The sequence below is a fragment of the Rhinolophus hipposideros genome (assembly GCF_964194185.1).
Source record: "Rhinolophus hipposideros genome assembly, chromosome: 6".
Taxonomy (NCBI): Eukaryota; Metazoa; Chordata; class Mammalia; order Chiroptera; family Rhinolophidae; genus Rhinolophus; species Rhinolophus hipposideros.
Window position 1 is genome coordinate 60117608 of NC_138052.1, and position 9065 is coordinate 60126672.

At 37.6% G+C, this 9065-nt stretch overlaps 1 pseudogene across 1 annotated transcript; it reads left to right on the forward strand.

Annotated features, from left to right (window-relative positions):
- The first annotated feature begins 5548 nt into the window (after nucleotides 1–5548).
- LOC308498848 (large ribosomal subunit protein uL30-like) lies at nucleotides 5549–6261 on the forward strand (annotated as a pseudogene). Its single transcript has one exon. The product of its transcript is annotated as a large ribosomal subunit protein uL30-like (transcript).
- Nucleotides 6262–9065: the final 2804 nt, after the last annotated feature.

A 9065-nucleotide genomic window follows, 5' to 3' on the forward strand; every position in this document is an offset into this window, starting at 1 on the left:
TATTCTTCATAATCTTCATTTTTAATAGCTGCATAAGGTTTCATTCAGTGAACAATTGTATGGGATGTGCCAATATCTTTCTTTATTGGATTCTTTCAAATCTTCTGGTTATATTAGGGACAGGGTTTCCCTATACTTGGTATCATATTATTGTGACAATCGGGAAGGCCCATATCATGTGGATCAACTATTGGATTTAGTGGATCTATTGTAATACATGTCCTTAGCATAAAGTAAGTAAATATTAAATTATTAGGTTAACTGTTTCCATGGGATAGCTAATGGTGTTTCATAGGAAGTGTCATGGTTTTGTATGAATATAGGAGCCATTTCCAGTTTGGATTCAAGCAGGAAGAGGTTGTACACTGCTGAAGAATCTTAAAATACCTATCATCCTTGCTTCAGAGCAGAATTATGCTGGTCCCTAGCCAAAATGCAACCAGAAAAAACTCATGTTTGAGACAATACCAGGGTTAATAAGTAAAAATAGTACTGAAAAAACAGTATTACAGCGCATTTTCATGTCTTGATGTGCTACAAACCACACTAGGGCCTATTTGTGTTGGAAAAATTATTCTGGTTGTGCATTTTTCCTCTTAGAACTCCAGGACAATTCTAATAGTCATATACTGATTACATGTTTTCTCTGACAATTGCTCTTGAAGAACAAAAATCCTAATGCGTACCACACTTTACCAGAGAGTGATTGTCATTATCCCCAGAAACATTACTATGTGCTCTCTGACACTAGAGAAAGGAAATTTTATTATTGCTTTACACTTTCTCTTTTTTTCTTCCTCATTATTTCTTTTCTCTCCCCATTCCCCCAACTCTTTCTGTTTAAAGGAGAGGACTTGACAACCAGATTTTAAACAAATCAAATATATTGAGGTTGCTGAGTATCTTTTTCCATAGAGCATGTTACATGGAATAAAGAGTCATTTTTATCTTCACAAGAATAATGATATTTCTAAAAAATCTTTTTATATCTCTAACTTTATGTTGACCTTATCAGGTTTTTACTTTTGAAGAATTCCATTTTTCTTATTTATGGCCATATTTTCAAACAGTTTACTATTGAATAAGTATATTTAATTTTTTTTTTATCCCCATAAGAAAATTTTCTTGAAAAACCACAATATAAAGAAAAGATAAACCTACTGCCACAGCTTGGTTAAAAACAAACTCTGCTTTATTTTTATTTAGGAAAATCACATGGAAATATTAAAAGAAAGAAAATATTATTTAGAAAGTTTAGTTTTGTGTTGGGCTGACAATGGACCCAACCAACGAGAAGAAAAGTCTTTCTCTCCTGCAGCCCAGATGTTACAAGGTTGTTGAACTTGGGTCCAGCTAACCCAGGAGAATCAGTTGGCTGCTAGAGTGGCTCTGCTTCTGGCTTTGCAGAGATCAAGGAAAGATGTTTTAGCACGTCTGAGAATCAGATCCAGGGTGTCTCAGGCAAGCTGGGGAGCACTTTGGCAAAAGTCTTCTAAATTGTGCAATCTCTGACTCTGTTTTTTCTCCAACGTTTTTCCCCTCAAGATCACATGCTTAAATTGGGCCATGCAGCTGTGTGTGGGTGGAGTGCCTTTACTCAGAGGTCTTAGGTCTGATGGGTGCCGGGTACACTATTTCTTCCCCCACCCCCATCCTGCAAAGCTTTAGAAGCAACCCCTTGAAATTAGTTGGTAACATGATCTGTTCACCCTAGGGCTTGTCTTTTTTTTCTTTCTCTTTTTTGGTATTTTCCTTGGTAAATGTAATTTGTAGCTGTCAGATAGCTACATTTGAAAAATGTTTTACTTGTTTTTAAAAATGTAGTGACAAATGTTATATCAAACTTAGTTATCAGTTTAAATAACCCTACATTACTGCACTGTTAACTTTAAATTTAGTTTTACAGATATTTTACTAGAATTTTCATTATTGTAATTATAAACACTCACATTATCCTTTAGCAGTACATTTTGAAACACTCCTAATTATACTTGCCACTGACATTCTTTGAATTATGAAGCACATGTTTCAGCATACCTCAAGAAGGACTTGATCCTTAGGACAAAGTTAACCTTATAAGTTCAAACAACAATTTGTTAGAGACTAGTTATCATGGTCCCTGGGAACATTATTCATTTTTCTGTGTCTCCTTGGATCCAAGGACATTATATTTTATTATTGCTGAGTCTACTAGCCTCCTTTCCTTGTCCTCTTCATCGTGCTCTTCATCATCCTTTTCCTTTTCCTCACCCCCTTGTCCTCCTCCTAGTTAAGGAAGAGAGTTGTCAGTCAAATTAAAAATTTCACATGCAGTGATGCTATTGAGTTTCACCAGAGAGAGTATTATATAGCAATAGGAATAATAAAAATCTTAATAGGAACTTCAGTGACATTTATGAAACTATTGTAGTGGATATGATTTAATCCAATGGAATTCTAATTTTATAACTATAAGCCAAGCCTTAGATATTCTAGCAATTAGGTTTTATTGATATATTCTTGTCACTTATAAACGGAAAAAGTCTTTGCTCCAATTGTGTTTTCAGAGTGATGCCTAAAAATTTACTTCGTTAATGATAATATCTTCTCATTTGTAACTATATGTGTAATTTAAAGTAATTTTGCTATTTTTAAATGAATCTATTCAAGTCAATCCTAAAGGGAAATAAATGAGTTGAAAAGCTTCATCCAAACTGATTCACTTCTTGACTTTTTAAAAACATAGTGAATATTTGTGCATGTGTATTTGTGAATACAATTTACCGAGCACATTCACTTTCATTTGTTCATTAAGTTTTTAACGAACATTCATTAACAAATATTTATTGACCACTTACTGGTCAGCTACAGAGATGCTTCAAAGAAATAATAGTATTTTGGAGGCAGTTTCCTCATTGTCACAATCTCTAGACGTATATAAATCCTCTTTGTAACGAAGACTGATATTTGAGTTCCAAGTGAATGAAAATTCATGAAATAATAGCAAAACTGTGCCTTTAATTTGATATTTCTTAAATTGACCATGTTCTTCATCTTCAAAAAATAAAGTAGGTAAGAAAGTTATTATTATTCTCACTAAAAAAAAAGAAAATAAAAAGGAAAAGAAGTTACATTGTTGAATAATTATTTTAGGTTAGGTTCTTTACAGATGTATCATTCAATTGTGGGAGGTATATATTTTTTACATTTCATAGATGAGAAATATGTTGAGTATTATTTAAGTAACTTGCCAAAAGTTACAAAGTTGGAATTTATTGGAACCAGAAAATGAATCTCACATTTTCTGATTATAAGTCTGGTGACTTTTTTCCCCATGATACAAACTTTCCTTTTTTTTTTTTTTGGAATGTCTCTGTATATAAATGCAAATATGAAAGAAATGACAATACTAAAGGTTGGAAGCAGAGTGACATCAACATCATAGAGGCAATACATTTCTTTTGAACAACAAATTAGAGATCTATCCATTAACAGAAGCACCTTTTTGGGACTTGTGGAATCCAGCACCATATGCCTGCAGACCTGGATGAATTCTTGCCCACTTGTGCATCTGGTAAGAGGCAGACAGAACACTGTATAGGCTGCAGAACCAGTAGTCAGCGAACCTACCACAACCTCTCTTGTGATAGTCGGGGGAAAAAACCTGGAGAGTACTAACCTGGGCAGATGCCCTCAGATGAGAGAGAATTTGCAGAAGTCCAGCCTTCCTAAGGGGAGATTCCAACACATCATTGGAGAAAAAAAAAAAAAAAAGAAGAGTTTGGCCACAATGGAGATAATAAAAGGAATTTTTCCTGCACCTGTCCCTCCCCACCTCTAGGGCAATGAGCTCTCCCTTGGGGGAGACAGAGAGTGCTGAGTGCCCATCTATCTCAGTTGTGTGGGACGAGCCTGGAAAGCCCATGTTTTCTCCAGCAGCACCCAGTACTGATGCAGGACCTCTGTGAATGGGAGGGGGAAGGAAATCAGGAAAGAGGCAGATAAGAATATCAAAGAGCACTAAAGGGACATGGTTCCTGATGAATAACGACTTTAGCAGGAAGTTACCCACAAGCTTCTTAGTATACTTCCCTTGAAGTTGTACCTCACTTGAGGATCTCCCCACTGGGCCCAAAGGCACTCTAACACCCTGAGTGCTAAACCCAAACTTTTCCCCCACTCTGTGTATGTTCCAGAGTGCAGCAGCCAAAGCATATTTGGTAAATGGAACACTATCAGAAAAAAAGTACAAGATCTGTGGGTAGGGGAGAAACTACAAACAGGAGCTACCATGTTACCTTCTGAAAAATCCAGAAGGCAGAGGAAACCCCAGTTATGACTGTGCCAATGAACAGTATTCCCAATCTGAAAGCAATTAGTAAAGATTTAAGGAGGTGTCTGATATGTCAAATGCAAAAGCGCCAATGCGTATCTACAAGGAACATGAAAAATCAAGGAAGGAAATCATCACAAAAAGATAATAACTCTCCCATAAGTGAGTTCAAAGGCATGGCATTTTGAGATCTAGCTGATAAAGAACTCAAAATAGCTATTTTGAATCAACTCATTGAGAAAAGCTCAGAACAAATTAATAAAGTCAGGAAATAGATACAACAAGAAAGCTCAGGAAATAAATACAACAAAAAAGTCAGGAAATAGATACAACTCAAGAAAGCTCAGAACAAATTAATAAAGTTAGGAAATAGATACATGGCCAAAATAAGATTTTGACCAAAGAGATGGAAACCATAAAGAACCAAACAGAAATTCTGGAGCTGAAGAATTCAATGAATAAAATAAAAATCAACAGAGAGCCTCTGCAATAAAGTAGAGCAAATGGGAGACAGAATAAGTGAACTACAGAACAGGAATTTGGACATAACCCAGTCAGAGCAGAACAAAGAAAAAAAAAAGAAAAAGAATGAAAAAGACCAAAGAAAGTGTACACGATGTATGGGATTTCATTAAAAATACTACTAGAGTAATTGGGATTCTGGAAGGAGAAGGGAGGAGGAAAGGGGCAGAAAGTTTCTTTAAAAAAAATGATAGCTGAGGAAGTCTCAAATTTGGTGAGAGACGGATCATCCTATTATATCAATGCAAAAATAACTTTTTCAAGACATAATGAAGCAGTAAAAAATCAAAGATAAGTAGAGGTCCTAAAAATAGCCAGAGAAAAATATATTAAGACCTATAAAGAATCCCTCAATAAGCCATGAGTGAATTTCTAAATAGAAACCCACAGCCAGGAGAGACTGGAATGACACATGCAAAGAAGAAATTGCCAGCCAAGAATACCCAGCATACTGTGTTTCCCCTAAAATAAGACCTAACCAGAAAATAAGCCCTAGCATGATTTTTCAGGATGACATCCCCTGAACATAAGCCCTAATGTGTCTTTTGGAGCAAAACTTAACATAAGATTCGGTCTTATTTTTGGGGAAACAAAAATACTTTTCTATCTGAAGGTAATTATCCTTCAGATAGAAAGGAGAAATAGACTTTTCCCAAAAAATAAACAAAAACTGAAGGAGTTTATCACCATTAAACCTACCTTGCTATTGGAAAGATGGCGGAGGAAGAGCAAAGGAAAAAGATTCCTTTGGTTCCAGAAAATCTCCTAAAAAAGAGAAAGGATTATCAGGCCATCAAAGCTACCCAAGCAAAGCAAGCTCTTTTGGAAAAGGAGAGGAAAGGAAAAGAGCTCAGGTTTAAGTGACTGGAATGGTTCCTACACCATGCCTGGAAGCAACAGCGTAACAAGGTGTGTCTCAGAGGACTAGAAGTGAAACCTTGTGGTTTGGAAGTGCCAGACGAACATTCCTTGGCCTTTGTAGTATACATCCAAAGGATTAATGGGGTGAGTTTAATGGTGCAAGGACCATTGCAAGGCTTCGCCTGAAGATTTTCAGGGGTGTTTTTCCCCCAAAGTGACCCCCCGAAACTATAAAAACACCTACGGGACCTGGTGATTTCCAAATCTGATGTCTGTCCAGGAACTCATCTTGAAACGTGGACAAACCAAAGTCAAGAATAAAATCATGCTTTTGACAGACAACACAGTGACTTAAGAGCACTTGGGGAAGGTTAGTGTCATTAATGTGGAAGACCTCATTCATGGAATTGTCTTCCCAGGGAAGAATTTCCTGGTGATCTCAGGGTTCTGGTGCCCTTTTCATCTCTCAGTGGCCCACCACACTGCTAATAACAGAGTGGGCTTCCTCAAAGAAGTGGGCTCATCTGGCTAAACGCCTTAATCAACTCATCTGGCAGCTGAACTAAACCCAGAATATCTGAAAGCACAGTGCACTGGAAGCATGTGTCATGTGTATTTGCTTTTTGGAATTATAATCCAGTATCCTCAAAGATTATTTTCTGCTATATCTTCAGGAACTGGAGGGGAAAGGTCAGAGAAAAGATGGCCACATTCGTGGTAGGGACTTCTCATCACAGCCCAATTCCAAAGGAAAAGTCCCAGTGTTTTACACATTGCTACCTCTGAAATCAGCAAAGGACTCATGCCCTGGAGGAGTGGTCCTGTTCCGTCACATCTTTATGCAGGAGTTTAATGTTGGTGAATGAATACCCAAGCATGAATACAGGAAGGCACTGAGCCAAGCCCAGGGACATACTTGAATCTGGGGTTTCCTAAGGCCTTGTTTTGTAAAGAACTTGAAATACATTTAGAAGAGTGCAAAACCAGTGCCCAGTTGTCTCTGCTATGAATCTATGTTCTATTCTCTGACAACTTTGCAGGTTCTCAGGAATGGCTAGCTGTAAGTATATCTGGTGGCTTCCTCATCTTAGCCTGCACTGGGCTTAGTCCTTTTCTCTAGCTCGGGATTTTAACTTATTCTTGGATCTGTGAGAAGGGAAGGACCCTTTCACCAGGAAAACATGCACATACTCAAATTTTTGCTTGGAAGTTTAGTGTGTTTGTAGACTCTTCTCAGGGACCCACGCACTTTATGTGATGAAGTCCTGCACTATCAGGATGGGTTCCCGGCCTGATCTTGCAAATCTGGTTCCATGTCTTGTGGAAGACCAAAGCACCAACAAACCTTTTCCCCTGCAAACCAGTGGTGTTTCCTATTAAGAACACAGTGGTCGAGTGTGAGCCCCTGTGCCATCTTTAACTCCCCTACCATTTCTGCTGGGCTTCAGGATGGAATTTTCTGGTTTCCCCAGTGATCAGTCCTCTGCTTAGAAAACTGAAACCAGGGAAGAGTAGACCATTTTCTTGGTTTGGCATGGATGAAATTAGCACTGTTTGGTCTTTTAGGCTCTGGCAAGCTTAGTTGGAACCCTTCCTGTGTGTTCTAAACTCGGCTCCTCCAGAAGTGTTGCTCTCTACTCTGCTGGTAATGACATTGTAGACCAACACTCGGGCTCCTGGGGACATTAGACCTGAAAAGGGTCCAATCCGGCTTGTGTTTATATCCAGTGTCCACCCCTAGGTGGGTCTTTCCTTTGCTCCTGTCACTCAGTTGCCTCAACCTGCCATCTAAGCAGTGGGTGAGGCTGTACTAGGCCCAGGTTAAGTCTTGAAAACATGTTTAGCCATCGTGTCCCCTGGTCCCTTAAGACTATCGTTGCTGCATGTTTGACTCATGGGGCACTCAGACATTGCTGTAAGATTGAGTTAGTGGTATGACAGTGCCTTAAAATGTGCCAGGTTATGAGGTAATTAATTAGGTTGGTTGGCTCAAGAGTTACCCTGTTAGGAATACGTGTTACTTTTATACTGTAAAGCATTGTAAAATCACATTACTTTAAAGTGATGTGTCAGAAAGTCATGGGAAAACAGCAGTTGTATGGAAGCCTAGGGTTTATATCCCAGATGTATCTTACACTAAATATGGAGTATTTCTACTGTTGCTTAAACAGTAGGGCTAATATAGTCTAGCCTGTCTTTGTGACATGGTTATTAAAAGGACTAAGTAAAATAATAGTTTTTAAATTGGAATTCTATATAAATAAATAAGAGGTTATATAAAAAAAAAGCTACCTTGCAAGAAATACTGAAAGGAGTTCTTCAAGCTGAAATGAAAAGACATTAATTGGTGACATGAAAACATATGAAAGTGTACCACACATTAGTAAAGGTAAATAAGCAGTCAAACATAGAAAATTCTAAAAGACTGGTGTATTAACTATTTAATTATAGTATATAAGTTAAAGGGGAAGAGTATTAAAAAACTTATAGCTACTATAATTTGTTATCAAATACACAATAGAAAAAGAGGTAAATAACTGACATAAAAATTATAAAAGGGGGAGTAAAACCATGAAAATTTGTCAGACATAAAAGCTAAGCTGCTATCAGCTTAAAATAGCTGTTTTGTCTATGAGATATTTTATATAAGCCTCATGGTAACCACAAAACAAAAATGTAAAATAGATTTATAAAAGATAAAGAAAGGGGAAACTGCATACCACTATGGAAAATTACCAATTTACAATGGTAGGGAGAAACAGAGAAAAAGAAACCATGGAGATAAAAAAGAACAAAAAAACAGCAAACAAAAAAAAAAATAACAAAACAGAAAGTAATTAATAAGATAGCATGAATAAGTCCTTCCATATCAGTAATAATCCTAAGTGAAAATAGATTGAATTCACCAATCCAAAGGCTGGTGCCATCTTAATGCTTTCGCTCTGCCTCACCCTAGGTCACTGATATCTGCCAGAAAGAAGCATGTGAACATGCATAGCGCCCAGTTACTGTGGCTGCTGCCTAGGAGACACTTCTTGATAACCAGCTGTCACCCAGGGGATGCCCCTTGATCACCTGGCTTTGGTGGCCAGCAGGACTTCTGTTTGTGAGTCCCATAGGATTGTAACAAATAGAGAAACAGCTCTGAACAGGCTATCTCCTTAGGGCGCAGCACAGAGGCAGAAGACAGAAACACACCCCTACTCTTTCTGTGAAAGAGGCCTTTCAGCTTATATTAGTGGCTGAGGCCTGAGGGGAAGGATTCTCATCCAACCAGAGCAGCAAAAAGAAAAAAAGTGCATAAGAGTGAATATAGCTTAAAGAACTTAAAGGAGAACATCAAGTGGACCAACATTCACATTATTGAAGT